We start from the raw sequence: 17,264 nt of genomic DNA, 5'->3' as shown, positions 1-17,264 counted from the left end.
TTGGTTGGGAGGGATACCAAAAGTCAAAAGAAGACTGTTTCATGACACAGGAAATGGTATGAAATTCAAATTTCCTTGTTCATAAATAAAGTTTTATGGAAATGCAGCAAAGCCCATTGGTTTAAATTAGTCGATAGCTGCATTTAGTTCATGATGGGAGAAACCGTAGCTGCGATGGAAATCACATGGGCTGCAAAGCCTAAAATAGTTATTCTCTGACTCATCTGGGGAAAAGCTTACCAATCCCGGCTTTGATTATTCGTGGATAAGGAGTTGGGAACAAGGGCTCTGGCTGCAGACTGCTGGGTTACTATCCTGTCTCCCTTACTTGCCATCAAGTGGCAGAAGGATTGCTCAACCGTTCTCCACCTGTGTTCACATCTGTATGGGGATGGGGATGACAGTGCCAACCTCAGAGGACTGTAGTGAGGGTAGTAAGTGAGGTCCTCCACGCAGGAGTTTTAAAGAATGCCCGGCATGGTAAGCATTCCAACAAATGTGAACTATAATGGTCATTGTCATGCTACTAAAATTCCACAGGGAACTGTGACAGATAATAATGGCTGTCCTGACACCTTGTAGGCCCATTGCTGGTTCATTCAGTTAAGGAAAGGGAGTCTCTTTTTACTTCATCTCCCTGACCTACAATGCCTCTTCCCTTATTAGAGCCGGAATGGTTGGAATGGTTTCCAAGACTCCTCTTGCCTCGGGCCAGAAGCAGGTGGAGCCCAGATAAGAAATCCACACCTCCCATCTCTTCAATTCCAGCCGGTGCTGTCCTCCCTGCCATTGGTCTTGAACTGCAAGGCTGGTGTAGCTGTTTGGGTAGGTGTGGGAAAATAGCTGTGGATTTAGAGATGGAAGCATGACGCATGACTTGCTGAGGGTGTTCATGACCCCAAAAGGGTTGGAGGCTTGAAAGGCTTTGACGGATCTACAAATAATACTGTCTTGTGGGTGAGAGGGCGGGCAGCTGTTTCCACATGGTGACTTCTGGGGGTTCCATCACCAACTAGACCATGACAACTCTATTGACAGTCACTTTTCTTGAGGGATTTGTTACTTCACCAACAGAGGGGGGTGGCAGGAGAGGGTCAGTGAGTAGGAGAGAGAGGCACTAGGGAGAGAGGGACACAACACCAAAATCCAGGTTTGCCTACTTTTTACAGTGTTGCTGGGGGCCGGCTGCAGCTCAGTAAGATGTTACCATGAGAAGAGGAGAAAACAGACCAGAGTGTGAGCTGCAGAGATAGTTTCCTCCATGAGCTCCTTAGACGGAATCTTTCCAGAGCCTCATGGATCTGACTCTTGAGTGGGGTAAGGACCTGACATGGCTATTTCAGGGTAGGTCATTACCAACTAATTAGTCACTGTTACTGGGCTCCTCATTATCCAAAGCGGTAGTGCAACATTCTAGTTTCTTATTCAAAACCCACCAACTACCTTAATCCAAGTCTTTTAAAAAAATATTTTATTTTTTTATTCATGAGAGACACACACAGAGAGAGAGAGAGAGAGAGAGGCAGAGACATAGGCAGAGGGAGAAGCAGACCCTCTGCAGGGAGCCTGATGTGGGACTCCATCCCAGAACCCCAGGATCACACCCTGAGCTGAAGGCAGATGCTCAACTGCTGAGCCACCCAGGTGTCCCTCCCTATCCGAATCTTTTTTATGCCTTTTGTTTACCTTTGTTTTGCTTCTTAGGGAAATATACAAGAATGGAATTAGAGACTTAGATTGATAGGTCCTTGCTTCCAACTCAATTACCAACTCTCAAGATGACTTTGAATTTTTGAGATTGTCAGCTAACCCTCTTCTTAATCTTTAAGGAGAGAGGGGAATGCATTCAGAGGCATTGTGGTTTAATGCATAGGTTCTGGATTTGAATCTGATTTATGCAACTCAGTTCATATCTTTATGATCTTCAATAAGGAAATTCACATTTCTGAGGTTCAGTTTCCCCTTATGTAACATGGCATGTTGTTAGTATGGGTTGACCCTTGAATGACACGGGTTTGAAGTGCATGGGTCCACTTACACAGTACAGCACTGTTGTGTATTTTGTCTTCCTTATGATTTTTCTCAATAATTTTTTTTCTCTAGCTTACTTTATTGGGTGAATACAGTATATAACATACACAATATATAAAATATGTGTTAGCCAACTGTTTATGTTGTCAATAAGGCTCCTGATCAATAGGAGGCTATTAGGTTTTTGGGGGAGGAGTCAAAAGTTATACATGGATTGTTTTGACTGTGCCAGGGGTCAGCATCCCTAAGCCTGTATTGTTGAAGGGACAACTGTATCTCCCTCATGAGGTCATTGAGAGGATTGAGTTAATTTAGATAGAATGCTTAGCACGGTGTTTATTATTATTATTGTTTATTATTGTTGCATTATTACCCCCCAAGGAATAGCCAATCTGCTTAGCATTAAATATGTTATTACAATGAGTCCCCAAGGCAACCATCTGAGATAGGTATTAGTCCGATAGATGAACTCATGTCTCTCTGAGATGGAATGACTTGTTTAAAGTCACACGGCTGGGAAATGAGAGAGCTGGTATTCAAACCCAGTTCGATTAACTGCAGAACCCATACACTTTCTGTGAGTACTTTTTTGCACATCTGAGATTCATTGATCCTCCACCCAGACTGGGTCTGACTGCACAAGCTATGTTAATTACTTGAATAATTAAGAAGAGAGGATTCTTTCACTTGTATATTTCCATGTAGAGTGTTAGCCTTACGTTCATTAGAACGTTAAAATGTGAAGTCAAACAGCGAATACTGTTTAAGATTAAGTTATATGACTTTTGGGACTAAGTTTTTAGCTTTTTCCCCCCTACTGCCAGACAGTAGAAAAGCTGTAGATGTTTTATTTCTTATCTCTCTCCTGTGAGTGCCAAGCAAGTGAACCTTATATGAGCTTGTAAACTCAGAGTGAGTGTGTGTGGCCATGTGGAAGATGTGATTGAATGTTGGTGGAGGTGGGAGTAGGAAAAGGGAAAAATATAATTAATTGTTACCAGAGGGAAAAGTTGAACTGGGTGGAGGTTCGGAATGACTCACCTGGATCTTTGACTCAAGTGACTTAATGAGTTTCTGCAACGCCTTCTGATAAAAGTTTGGCCAAGGAGATGGTATTTTGTTCAGGGTGTAACCACTCCAAGCCTTGACTGCTGTTTGGAAGCAGTGCCTACCATTTTGCAAAAGATGACTCAGAGATTGAGAAGCAAAGGGGGAATAACTCACCTTACCTGGATTGCTGATTTAGGATTCCAAACGGCACAAGCATTAGCTGATTAACCTATCAAGAATATAAAAAAATCAAGTTTGAAAAATACCCAGGAGCTAAACTGTGTTCTAAAAGTGGGGCAAAACAGCCCAGAAGGTAGGAAAAAAGGAGAGAGAGAGAGAAAAGATCAAAGTTGAGGAAACAAGCCTTCGTTAGAAAATCATCCAACGCAAACAACGAAAAAAACAGGTGATGGCAATAATGGGCTTGCCTTCCTATGAAAATAATGGATTCAACAAGCATTTGTGAGTCCCTAATGAGATGTTTGAAATCACAGTGAATCTTGCTGCACTTGAAATCCCTTATCTGGTGTGCTGAACTTGGGAGCTATCTCTTGCTATTGATTTTTAAGCTTTTGAAAAAAATATCTGATTTTATTTGCTAAATATCCAAAAGAGGAAAATGGAATGACCCTACTCACCAGGGGTGTCTTTCTAAAGTAAAACAATTGTGTTAAGTCTTTTTTTTTTTTAAAAGCTCTAATGGTTTGCATTTTCCAAATAGAGTCTAGGCTTGTGAGCATGACATAGTGATCTTTTAGAAACTTGTGATGACTGATTTTTTTATTTGGTATCTTATCACTTCTTCCTGTGAACCCCATATTCTAATTATTCTGGGAGGTTTGGTCTTCCCAGGACATTTAAAGTGTCCTCTGGCACAGAGAATGTAATTCTCTGTGTAATTTTTTCCCACATGAGAAACTTTGCTTTTCCTTCAGAAGCCAGATCTTGAGTCTTCCAAAAAGTTTGTGTTTTGGCTGCATTTCTTCCTGTGCCCTATTACTAATTTCTGCAAACATATTTGTGTGTGTGTGTGTGTGTGTGTTTCTGTAGCAGTATGCAGATTTCAAAATTAATTTCTCTGTTAGGGTGTGGCCATCCTTTTTCTTTTATAAATATATTACAATAGTTGACTTTGCCCATAAATCCCTCTGAGCTTTATTTATGTTTTCATAGGAAACATTTTTTTTTTTTTTAGGAAACATTTTTAAAATCAAAATGATTAGATTGAAGAGTTTTAATACTTTCAGACCCTTGGTCCCAATGCCACATTGCTTTCTGTAAAGAAATATCTATTTGCATGTCTACCAGGAACATGATAGTACTTGTTTCAATAGCTCCACCTCTTGTGGGTATCATTCTTAAGATAAAAATAAATAATAGTAGTAATGAGGGAAAAAGGAAAACTGCATGTTTTGCAAGCAAAAGTGGTATTTGTGTTTAATATTTATTTCTCTGGTCCGTAGGTAGCCAAAAGCTATTTTTTTCTGTAACTAATGGGTATTTGTGTTCCTTCTTTCCCATATTGGTTTTTCTGGCCACTTGCCTGTTTCACAGTGGTCATTATATACTAGGATGTTGTTATACTTAAATAAGAAAAAAATAGCTATTGATCTTTTTCAGTATCCTAGATGCTTGGCATTGATTATCTTTTCTAATAGCTCCACGAGGGGGTTTAATGACCTAAAAATTGGCAAGATGGAGCACAGAGAGGTTAAGAAAGTACATAGGGTGACAGAGTCAGGAAGGGATATAGAAGTACGAATTCCAGCAGCCTGACCCAAGAAACATTACTTTTACTCAATACTCTAGACGGTGGCAATTGGCTCTTTTTAAAGTCAGGTGTGTTGAACTATTATTCATATTAAGTAGAATGCAGCCTCTTCAGGAGCACAGGTGCACACATGTGACCATGTAAGGTGGCCGTACAATCCCCATTGTAGTCAAAATCCCGAATGCTTCCTTCACCCAGCCTTTCCTTCAGTCCTCTCTCTCTGACCTGCTTCCTGGTGACCACCCATCTGTTTCCTGTTAATATGCTTTGGCCTGTTCCAGAAAATCACGTAAGTGGAGTCACAGTATAGGGCTTTCTAGACTGCCTTCTTTCACTTAGACACCTGCTTTTGAAATTCTTCCACTTTGTTGCATGTGTCAGTTTGCTGCCTTCAATTGTCACATAGTAGTCCACTGTATGGATGTAACAGTATTGTTTGGGTTACTTTGCTTTTATATTTGTATCTTTGTATCTGGGGGGGGGCTGGGGGGGCAGAGATGGCTTCCTGTTCCTCTTCATGATCTTCAGTCTTCACATCACACTTGGTACACACAGCTGAGGTCCATAGACTTGCATTGTGTGGATGAAGTAGTAAAGGATCATGGTGACAATATGTATTGTCATTAACAGTAAAGTAGAGGAGGGGGCGGGGGCAGGGGGTAACTGGGTGACGGGCATTAAGGAGGGCATATGATGAGATGAGCACTGGGTATCATACTATATGTTGGCAAATTGAATTTATTTAAATTTATTTAAAATAAAAAATAGGGGGCAGCCCTGGTGGTGCAGCGGTTTAGCGCCGCCTGCAGCCCAGGGCGTGATCCTGGAGACCCAAGATCAAGTCCCACATCAGGCTCTCTCTGTATGATGCCTGCTTCTCCTCTGCCTGTGTCTCTGCCTCTCTCTCTCTCTGTCTCTATGAATAAATAAATAAATAAGATCTTAAAAAAATAAAATAAAATAAAATAAAAAATAGGGATGCCTCAGTGGCTCAGCGGTTGAGTGTCTGCCTTCGGCTCAGGGTGTGATCCCGGGGTCCTGAGATCGAGTCCCAGTCGGGCTCCCTGCATGGAGCCTGCTTCTCCCTCTGCCTGTGTCTCTGCCTCTCTCTGTGTCTCTCATGCATAAATAAATAAAATCTTAAAAAAAAAAAAACCCACTAAAGTAAGTGAAAAATTATGCAGATTTTAGGTATCTTCATATGCCAATTGACCTAAGAAACAAAGGGACATATTTTATTTTATTTTTTTAAATTTAAGATCCCGGGACCTCAGGATCATGCCCTGAGCCAAAAGCAGACGCTCAACCACTGAGCCACCCAGGCATCCCAAAGGGACATATTTTAAAAAAATTACTGAGGGCTGGACTAGAAGGGAATGTATAGTCATACATTGGTGGCATTCATAAATTGGTTTGCTCTTGCTGTTCACAAACCCAGGATGATGTAATAAGAGTAATAATGTAATATTTTTCTAGACCTAGAGCCAGTCATTCAATTGTAAGGCATGTAAATGAAAGAGAAATTTGAGTAAAGATATTTGCAGCAGCACTATCTATAAGACCCTCATATTTTAAACTATCAAAACATCTCCAAATTAGGAAATAGGTAAACTAACATCAGTATTACAGCATAAATGAATACTATGTAGATTAAAAGTGGGAATAATATGACCATTGTTATATCCCCATATATGAAAAAAAGGGAAATCAATATGATTTAGGATTCATAAGCCTTGGTAGGTTTTAAGCGGCTAAATACTTAATCTTGTAACATTTTATTTTAGTATTTTTTAAAAAAATATTTTATTTATTTATTTGACAAAGAGGGAGAGAGAGAGTACAAGTAGCGGGAGCAGCAGAGGGAGAGGGAGAAGCAGGCTTCCCGCTGAGCAGAGAGCCCAACGTGGGGCTCGATCTCAGGGCCCTGGAATCATGACCTGAGCCGAAGGCAGATGCCCAATGGAATGAGCCACCCATGTGTCCCTTTATCTTGTAATTTAAAAAACATATTCATATTCATACATATGATATATATATATGCATGCACACACACATTTTTACCAGCTGGATTCTTACTGAAATATCATTAATAAAGTATGACAAAAATAATCTTCTTGTCACAATGGCAATTCTGATGTTGGTGTAGATAGTTATGTTGGAACAAAAGAACATTGGAAGCACAAACCGCGCCATCTGATTTTGTGGTGAAGTCAGTGACTATCTGCACAAAATCAAAAGAAAAATAGAGTTAGCTTCACAGATTTTTCAGGTCAGCCTCCTTATCTGCTTACTACCTCTTTTCTCATATACCTGTTAGCTCAGTTCCTGTGCATTTTGCCTGGAATAGTTTAAACAAATTAAATAGGGATTTATTTATTTATTTATGAAAAAGATTTTATTTATTTATTCATGAGAGACACAGAGAGAGAGAGAGAGAGAGAGGCAGAGACATAGGCAGAGAGAAGCAGGCTCCATGCAGGGAGCCCAATGTGGGACTCGATCCCTGGACTCTGGGATCACACCCTGAGCTGAAAGCAGACACTCAACCACTGAGCCACCCAGGCATCCCTTAAATAGGGATTTAATAAAAAATGAACAATGAAATAGGAATACTTTCACTGAAAGGTTTGCTGTGGGTTTGAATATTTATTTGCTTTCTATTTGATTCTGGTCCTTCTTCCTTCTTAGAAGACTGTGCTAGTTTGGTGAGTGCCATTGAAATTTCTTCTACTTGGGAAATGCTGGAATGATTATTACCTAAAAAAATTCGTGCTAATGTAAAACTAAATATCTGATGCTCTAGTTCTATCCTTTTTACCCTTGTTCTTTCAAAACGTGTTGCAAACCTCTTAGAGACTTTTATCTTTTACAGTATGGTCAATTTTGATCATCACTGATTGGCCGTCAGATCTATCATTTGTTTTGGTTATTACTACTTTTTTGTAAAACCGTAGGGATCTTACAAATCCTTCCCCTAATAGGTGAAAACCCTCAAGTATTGAAAATGGCTTGTCCAACATACAACGTATAGGCCTGGATTAGAGAGAAAGTGCATCTTTGATCTCAAAGTCCTGCTTGGCTCCTAGTTGGGCACATTACACTCTGCATCCCTGTCAACCGAACACTCCAGTTCGTTGCTAGATGGAAATATAACAGAGTCTGTCAGTGTCATGTGAGAATGAATGCAGAAAGATGCACAGTGATGCATGATTGACAGGAGCTTGAGTTATAAACACTAGATGGGATGACGGCACATCCCAAATAGCCTTTCATGAGTAGCATCTGAATGCCGCTGAATGTAGGTGGTCAGCGAGAACCGAAGCTTTAAGAAGACTGTCTACCCAAGGAGTTCATGGTGGACGTTGGGAGTTGCTTTATACATGTGCTTCGACCTCACAATTTATCTACAACTTTCCAAAAAGTAAGAACTATGCACAGTCCTTAATAGATGTATTGAAAAGGGATGCAGAGTAAGGACTGACTAGAGCAGAAGCACTTAAGAAAATGTCCTGAAATAAACATGATTCATAATATCCAACAGAACAGAAGAGGTAAAATATTTCAGGAAGAAGAAAAGTATGCAGAGAGGAAGAGAGTGAACTTGTGTTTTTGTTTTGTTTTGTTTTGTTTTGTTTCTTTATTGAGAGCATATCATATACCAGATACCATGGTTGGGCTCAGGGGACAAGAGTAACTGAAACAACTTGGTGAAAGATTGGTTCTGTTCTGAAGGAGGTTTCAAGCTACTGGGTTGTGCAGGCAAGCAGAAGGTGATTACAGAACAGTGAGAATGCTGTTGGGTGGAAAATGCTCACGTGGGTAAGTGTAGGGTGCTCCTAGTCCCTTTTCAGAAGAGAGTTAATAGATTTTCTGGGGGACATTGGCATCTATGGTGAGACTTGAAGGAAGGAGGGGTATGATCTGGGTGAGGGAGGCCCTGCCTGGATGTGAAGGAGTTGGATGCATGGTTCATCTTATATTCCCCTGCTGGATGGAAATGAGGGGCAGGCACTGAGATTGTCACTGGGTTTAAAGGGTTTGACAGGATTTGATTCATATATTAAAGGGATTATTCTGGTCATAGAATGAACAATGAGTTGGAGGGACAAAAATACAGTTAGAAGACTGTGGTGATAATTGAAAGCAATGGACAGCTAACCCCAGGTCTTGGACATGCAGATTCACGGAAGTCTAGGAGCTGATGAGATGGGACAGAGGATTAACAGGAATTAGTAAGTCTTCAGGAAGAGGGAGGCTAGGGATGACTTCCCGGTTTTTAGTTTTGGTCAGTGTGGATGGTTGTACACGTTCTGAGATAGACAACAGAGAAAGAGTTGCCATTTTCAGGATGGAAAGGGCGAGAGGGAAGAGATGACAAGTCAGATTTGGTTTTCTTCAATGTGAGATTCTTGTGAGACATCCAAATGGAACTGTGTCAGAGGAAGTTAGCAATGAAGAAATGGCAGGGATCTGGACCTTCGGAAAAAGTCCAGAGAAGAATACTGGAAGACAGAAAGGGTACGGAGTCCCATTATGGATTCGGGGATGTTATGTATACTGGTGTAGGGTGCCAGGAACTGTAGAGAGGAGAGATTGGTCTTTTCAGAGTGTTGCTTTAGATGTATCCCTAAGATTCAGAACTTTCAGTGTGCTTAAAGAAACATTTAGAAAGAAGTCATGGTGGTCACTGGATTCACAGCTACTGACTAGAACAAGAAAGGTATCTCATTTGGGTGCTTCTAGAACACTTCAAGCTTTCATCTGTTAAATGAGAAGAACAACCTGATCTATGGCACTATGTAAAGTTGATCGCAATATACCTTAAGACTAACAGCAGTGTTGAGAATTTTAGGAGCTCTTCACTACATTCGGTAGTGTTTCTTTTGACTAACAACGAACGTTCGTATTTGTAAGGTAATTAACTTGGTACAAACACTTTGAAAGACGTTACATCATTTGGCTCTCACAGTGATCTAATGAAATAGGTAAGAAAGTCACTTTGTCACTTTGTTTTAAGTTTTTATTTTAATCACCCGGGGCTCATCACAACAACTTCACTCCTTAATCCCCATCACATATTTCACCCATCTCCTCACCATACCTCTCCTACCTCTCTTCTGGTAATCATTAGTTTGTTCCCTAGTTTGTTCATGGTTTGTCTCTCTTTTCCCCTTTTCCTTTTGTGTTTTGTTTCTTAAATTCCACATATGAGTGAAATAATATGGTATTTGTCTTTCTCTGACTATTTCACTTGGCCTTATACTCTAGTTCTATCCATGTCATTGCAAAGGGCAAAATTTCATTTTTTTAAATGGCTGAATAATATTTCATTATATGCATATATCACATCTTCTTTATCCATTCATCTATTGATGGACACTTGGTTGCTTCTATATCTTAACTATTATACATAATGCTGCTATAAACATAAGGGTGCATTTGTCCCTTGGAATTAGTGTTTTGTATTTTTTTGGGTAAATAGCCAGTAGTGAAATTGCTGGATTGTTGGGTAGTTCTATTTTTGACTTTTTGAGGAACCTCTATACTGTTTTCCACAGTGGCTGTCTCAGTTTGTATTCCCACCAATTGTGCAAGAGGGTTCCCCTTTCTCCACATTCTTGCCAACATCTATTGTTTCTTGTGTTTTTAGCCATTCTGACAGGTGCAAGGTATATCTCATTATAGTTTTGATTTGCATTCTCCTGATGGTAAGTGATGGTAGACATCTTTTCATGTATCTGTTGGACATCTGGATATCTTCTTTGGAGAAATATCTATTCATGTCTTCTGCCTATTTTTAATTGGATTATTTGTTTTTTTTAAGTGTTGAGTTTTATCAGTTCTTTATATATTGTGGATACTAACCCTTTATCTGATATGTCACTTGCATCTATCTTCTCCATTCATGCCTTTTAGTTTTGTTGACTGTTTCCTTCACCATGCAGAAGCTTTTTTTCTGGGAATCATTATTATTCTTCCAACTTGACAAATGGGAAACATGATGCTGGAAATGAAATGACTTGTCCAAGGTAAGTCACTGTTGCCTAAGTGGCAGATTCAGAAATCTATTTCAGGTTCCTGGACCACAGATGTGCATTAGTTATCTCACAACTATTGCCTGACAGTTCATTCTTTATCTTTGTATTCAGATTAAATGATTTAACTACATCAGTTCAACTCTTCATATCAGTATAAGTGATGTTATATGGCCACATACCAGACATTTCATCAGTCTCTAGATAGACATAAAGACAAATACACAACATCTCTGGGAGCAGAAAAATCTACGTGAGATCAATTAAAGAATAGTAGTAGAGATATGAAGTGATAGCAATAATCCAAGAGATCGGACAATGTGTGGAATGGATGACAAGTACTATGGGGTTCAGAGTGGAGGTTGTTTGCAAAAATTTCATGGGGGAAGCATGACTTGAGCTTAGCCAAGAAAAGCATGAAGAAAAATGAAAGCACCTCAGGCCAAGATGCATGGTGGACAAAGGCAAAGAGGAGGGAAGGTGAAGATACACGTCTTGACAGTAGACTCAGTTGACTGGAATGGATGCATTATACAACAATGCCATGTTGAAAATCCTACTATAAAGGGCAAGTGAGCCAGATGTTTGAGAGCTTTGAAATATTTATTTAAAGGACCCAGTAAGGTTGTGGGTTTTTTTCCCCCTAAATTATTTCATCAGGTTAGTTTTAAAATTAGATAATTAATTCAGTAAAAGATTTCTGAAATTCCACACTACAGATCAATTAATGTGGTCAAACAGATCACTTTTGTTCATTTTCCTAATCACCATTTGGGAAAACCCTCAGGCTCTGGCAGAGAGCAACTGCATTTAAGTAACAAAAGTTTAATGCAGGATTTATGTGCTATTTTTAAATTAAATTGCTAGGGTTTGGGATCCCTGGGTGGCGCAGCGGTTTAGCACCTGCCTTTGGCCCAGGGCGCAATCCTGGAGACCCGGGATCGAATCCTACGTCGGGCTCCCGGTGCATGGAGCCTGCTTCTCCCTCTGCCTATGTCTCTGCCTCTCTCTCTCTCTCTGTGACTATCATAAATAAATAAAAATTAAAAAAAATTTTTAAATTGCTAGGGTTTTCAGAAAGCAATTTACCTAGGATCTTTGGAAACTGTTATCTGCTAATGGAGGCACACTCTTCAAAGTTTTCTTGGGACTTTCCTGAAAATTTTCTTGAGGTTAGTTCCATCACACTCACTGGGATCAATGATTAGCACACTGAAAAGAGCAACATTTTCCCAGCAAGAGAAAGCAAATGTCAGAAGCTGACCATACAGTAAGAAAGCTTAGCAAGTCTTTGACAAAGCAAACAAACACCCGCTTAAGGTGACGGCCCCCAAGGCTACTTTTAAATTTTATCGAAACCACCATCAGGAAAAGATGATAAAAATACTATATGTTTTCTGATAGTTCCAGTCTTTATTAATGTCTGACAAATTATATAGCCAGTAGACACCTTTGGGTTATCTTCTGGAGATATCAATGATATTACAACATTGAGGACGGCTCACCACGAACAGTGACAAGATGCTAAAAGCTTCTGTACTGACATATGATTATGTAATGTTCAATATGTGCCAAAAACTTTTAATGCTGATGAGTGAGTCCTGAGCAGTGAATAGGAAACGCATTATGTGCACTTTTGCATAGGCTCTGACACATGCATCGGGAAAGACATTTCATGGGCACAGAGGAGCTCTATGGCTGGTAGCACTTCTTTGAAAGGATAATGCTTCCCAGCCAGACAAAGGTTTCACTGCCACTTGGTGAAACTGAATCAGATGCTATTTTGCAAGTAAACTGAGTTAAAGTGGCATCTATGAGCATAAGTAGCCAATCCTCTGATTCCATGGAAGAGGTAATTTCTACTTTTACAGCATATGTAGACGCTTAAGGATAGACTTCAGGGTCACTTGGGTGGCTCAGTTGGTTGAACGTCTGACTCGATTTCAGCTCAGGTCATGATCTCAGGGTAGCAGGATCAAGCCCTGCATTGGGGTGCTTGGTGCAGAGTCTGCTTGAGATTCTCTCTCCCTCTCCCTCTGCCCCTCCCACTCGTGCTCTCTCTCTCTAAATAAATAAATCTTAAAAGGAAAGGAAGGATGGGTTTTGTGAAATTAAAATATGACAGTAACCATTTTGAAGGATTATCTCTTTAAAACACTACCCTCTGGGTCATATAATACAGGATATTAAAAATATTTTTTGACTTGAGTTCTCTAAACTATCTTGTAACTATCCCTGGCAAACAATAATTCTGAATGAAGACATTTATTTTTTGCTATGTTGATAATATAATGGGTCTTTGTAGGCTCTGGGGATAACTTTTTTAAAAAAGATTATTTATGTATTTATGTATTTATTTATTTATTAGAAATACAGAAGGAGAGGCAGAGACACAGGCAGAGGGAGAAGCAGGCTCCCTGCAAGGAGCCTGATGTGGGACTCAATCCCAGGACCCCGGGGTCATGATCTGAGCCAAAGGCAGGTGCTCATTCACTGAGCCACCCAGCTGCCTACTCTGGGAATAACTTCTAAGCCTATTTTCACTGTATATGACTCTGAACTATTGTATATAATTCCTGAATTTGTTGGAATTTATTGATTGGTTGTGCTTACTCTCAGGAGCTCTGTTAGGGGCTCCCAACAGTAGGACTATGTCAGATACAGCTAGACAGTAAATGGTACCTACTGCCCCCTCTAAAAATTCACCATACATTCGGATTTGGCTTGTGGGATGCCAGCTTGCAACCTTCAATTTATTTCCATTCTTAAATGACTTATATGGACACAATATTTTAGTGGCTGTGTGGGTCAAAAGCAGAGATCCTCCAATTTCCAGCTTGAGGTTTTTCCCATTGTTTCATGCTATCTATTTTATTCTACATATTTCTTCCTTATCAGATGAATCTACTACGTTAAATTTTCTTCTCTTTTCAGGAAAATGAAATATATCCATGTCCTGAATTGCTTTCTCTTAATAAAACTTGGTTTTGTGGGAACTCCCATCACCTTTCATATGTTTTGTATAAAAAGTTGAAACATCTTGGTGTTTGATTTTAAATTAAAATAATGCTGTCTTAAGAGAAATAAAAACAATTATGGGAAAATCTCTTTGCCTACTGTCTTCACAATTTTTATTCTAATAATCACCTGACATGAATGCTTTGATTAAAGGGAGTAGAGGTAGATTAAACATGGGAATGCCATTTTAATAATTCAACAGTGAATTTTATTATTACTTTGTGGAGTGGAAATTCTTGGTTACCCACCCAACACCTATTCCCCTGTATTCCTTATAAAGATCCTAATTATTTATGTGTTTACTCCTCCCTCAGATGACAAAGGAGCAGATAACTTCATTCTCCACTGTGGGAGTAGATCATGCCTGATCTGGGGCAACAAGTCAGGGATTCCTTCCTTTGGCTTCTCTTATTGATCGAGGTCTGTGATTGGAGCCCACCTGACAAATGGAGGAAAAGACTTATACTCAGTGCTTGAGGTAGACCCTTGTCTCTCTGTCTTACTAGACATGAACAACAGAGCTCACAGCTCCAATTTCACTGACACCATCGGATGACTACGGGGCAATCACCGTTAAGATGAAGTTGGTGTTGAGGGAGGCGGGGAGGAAAGAGAAAGAAACATAGAGTTTGTTGACATTCTTGTGTTGGTGATCAGACTTTGCCTGGAGCCCTCCTTTCACTCTCTGAACTTGCAATTATGTGAAACAATAAATGTCTTTGTTATCGAAGCCATTTTGTCACGTGGCTTTCTATGATCTGTGCTGAAAATATCATAACAGATATTCTAATGGTGCTAGATGATTAAATCAGGCTTACATAGGGAGGCTTTGGGGTAGTCAGTGCTGATTACCTGGTTTGATATGCTCTCACCTAATTTCCATCTCCCCACTGGGACATAAAAGAAGTTCTGGACAGCCCTACCACCTGCATCAGGGTGCTAGAGATGCCAAGCCAGGAGAGATGAAAGAGGGCCAGCAAATCTGGGGAGAGGTTTAAACAATAACCAGTAACATCTTGCCAATAAAGGGAATTATCAGAAACTGATAATCCTCTAGCCTGTGAAATGTGAGTAATTTTTAATAGAAATAGTTCAAGAATTAATAGCTGCCTTGAACAGTTTCCTAAAGACAATTCAAGAATTTTTTAATGACTTGGAGTCATGGTGGTGCACACATACTTCAATCTGGGATTGCACTTGTTTACTCTTTTAACATCATCAAAAAGTTTGCAATCACTCTTGCCTATAAGGTGTTTTTCTTCCACCATGCTTTTTCCTGCCTAATGTGGGCTTCTAATTTGCTGTAGTCTGAGAAATCAGATAAACATGGTTGTCAGAACTTCATGTTGAAGAGGAATCAATAGGGTCTGTGTGACAGACCAACACCATGATAGATGAGCTTTGGTAAATAAGATCTGAGGAGGGCTCCTTGTGGCTATAGGGATTGGGGAGACTGGATTATTAGCCATATTCTCTAAGATGGTTTTCCTGAAAACCGAAAGAATTCATCAGGTCATCTACTCTGACCCGATCCTGCTCTACCTGAGGACATGGACACAGAGCTAATAACAATGGGTAATATTAGTGAGGATTTTTGGTGCTCCATACAGTATTTTATACTTACTATATCTCATGTGCCCTTCACCATTGCCCAATGAACTGGAAACAATTATCCTCCTTCTCTCATAAGAATACAGAGGCACGAGAGGTTAAGTAATTTGCCTCAAGTTATGCAACTATGAAGTGGTTGAGAAAGGATTCAAGTCAACACAACTTGGCCAAGAGGGGCCTTTGAAACCACCACATGGTGACTTGAAGTGACTTGCCACTGATCAAGAAATCAGTGAAGGTTAGAGATTAGAATTCAGGTCTTCTGATGATCATCCCAGGACATTGTAAGAAAAATGTGCCCTGTTACCAATTACTATAATTACACACACACACACACACACACACACACACAGAGTCATCACAGAGTCATTCTGACTTACAAACTTTTCCAAAGTTGTTTTTCCAGATCAATTTTGTTCTTTTTCCTCATCATCTCTTCATACCACATCAAAATAATTTTTAATACAAGTGTAGGGCTGGGGGGGGGGGGATTTGGGCTGTTTAGAATTCTGCTCTTTTGCAGAAATATCCTGAGGATAATGATCAGTGAATGTTTGAGAAGAAAAATATCTTGAGAAATCATTCTGAGTATTAGCTTCATAATGAGAGACTAAAAATGATGTGTAGAAGTTTTTTATCAAGCTAGTGAATTCAAATATTTTTGAAAAGGATATCTCTAATCAAAAGTTATTCAGCAGCTATGTAAGCCATTCCTGTCTTTCTCAGAGCTTCGTGACTAGGGGTCTCTTGAGGTGTCACCTTATTTCTGCTGTCAAATTTTACAAAGCAAAGGCTGTACTTCTAGGGTGGCTCCCTCTTCTGAGACTGTTAGCATTTGTCCAGTGTATCTTCAGGCTTATTGTGTCAAGTTAGATCTTACTTGCCCAGGTAGTCAGCAGCTAACCACTGTTCATGATTCTACAATAGCTTTTATTGATAGCTCAGAAGATCTCTCTGGCACAGGATAATTGTTGCTGTTGACGACAATTGCATGTTAAGTGAGTGCCTCTGCAGATTTCTTTCTGTCAAGTCAATGTTTTACATCTGTGCCATGCCCATATCCTTACCTTTTATTTAATAGTGTTGTCATTTTGCAAAAATTTCCAGCAAAGTATTTTTTAGGATGTATAGGGGATTCCTGTATTTGGTATTTCCTATCTCAAATAGGTATGTTTACATTAGAAAATGCTAGCTCAATTAAGGAAATTATGCAGGCTTTGGAAGAAAAAGTCATGACACTTTCTGAAATCACCTAGTGAACTAATGATCACTGTTGTTCTCTTGGGCTCATGGGCTCATACTATATGTTCTAGGAGAGAGATGGAAAAATTTTCTTCTGTCCTCCTAGAGTGTTGCCTTCCTGAAGTGGTAACTGCTGTGGCCCCAAGGATATGGTCTCATACATTGCTTCAAAGGTGGATGGGAATGTGGTCTATTCAGTGTGGCCGGTAGTAGCCTAAGTCAGGCACAGTCATGAAAGTGTCAGAGAACAGGTCCTTGGTTATGCAAGGATGGCCTATCCATTCTTCTTTTCTCCCCTTGCTTGGGCCAAGTTTGGACCAAAAGTGAATTCGGGTTTGGTCTCTTAAACAGGAACACTATGCTCTAGAAGGCATTTGTATTCATTTCTGCATAGCTGTTACATATGCCCCCACAGACATACATGTGCATACACACACACATAAGTACACACAGACATACAGACGCCGAGGCACTTCATACAGACCTATAAACATATGAGATATGAC

General features: G+C 39.8%; 1 long non-coding RNA gene across 2 annotated transcripts; it reads left to right on the top strand.

Annotated features, from left to right (window-relative positions):
- Positions 1-559: 559 nt before the first annotated feature.
- On the top strand, positions 560-14,531 carry LOC119869991. 2 transcript variants are annotated; one of them, XR_005354953.1, is made up of 3 exons: positions 560-825; positions 1,170-1,317; positions 14,220-14,531. It is a non-coding gene; the product is annotated as an uncharacterized LOC119869991 (long non-coding RNA). The 2 variants fall into 2 exon arrangements; XR_005354954.1 differs by lacking the exon at positions 14,220-14,531 and adding an exon at positions 10,769-10,877.
- Positions 14,532-17,264: the final 2,733 nt, after the last annotated feature.

This window comes from Canis lupus, chromosome 2 (assembly GCF_011100685.1).
Source record: "Canis lupus familiaris isolate Mischka breed German Shepherd chromosome 2, alternate assembly UU_Cfam_GSD_1.0, whole genome shotgun sequence".
In the NCBI taxonomy this organism is placed as follows: Eukaryota; Metazoa; Chordata; class Mammalia; order Carnivora; family Canidae; genus Canis; species Canis lupus.
Note: the sequence above shows the minus strand (reverse complement) of the source record. Positions and strands in the feature narration are given on the sequence as shown.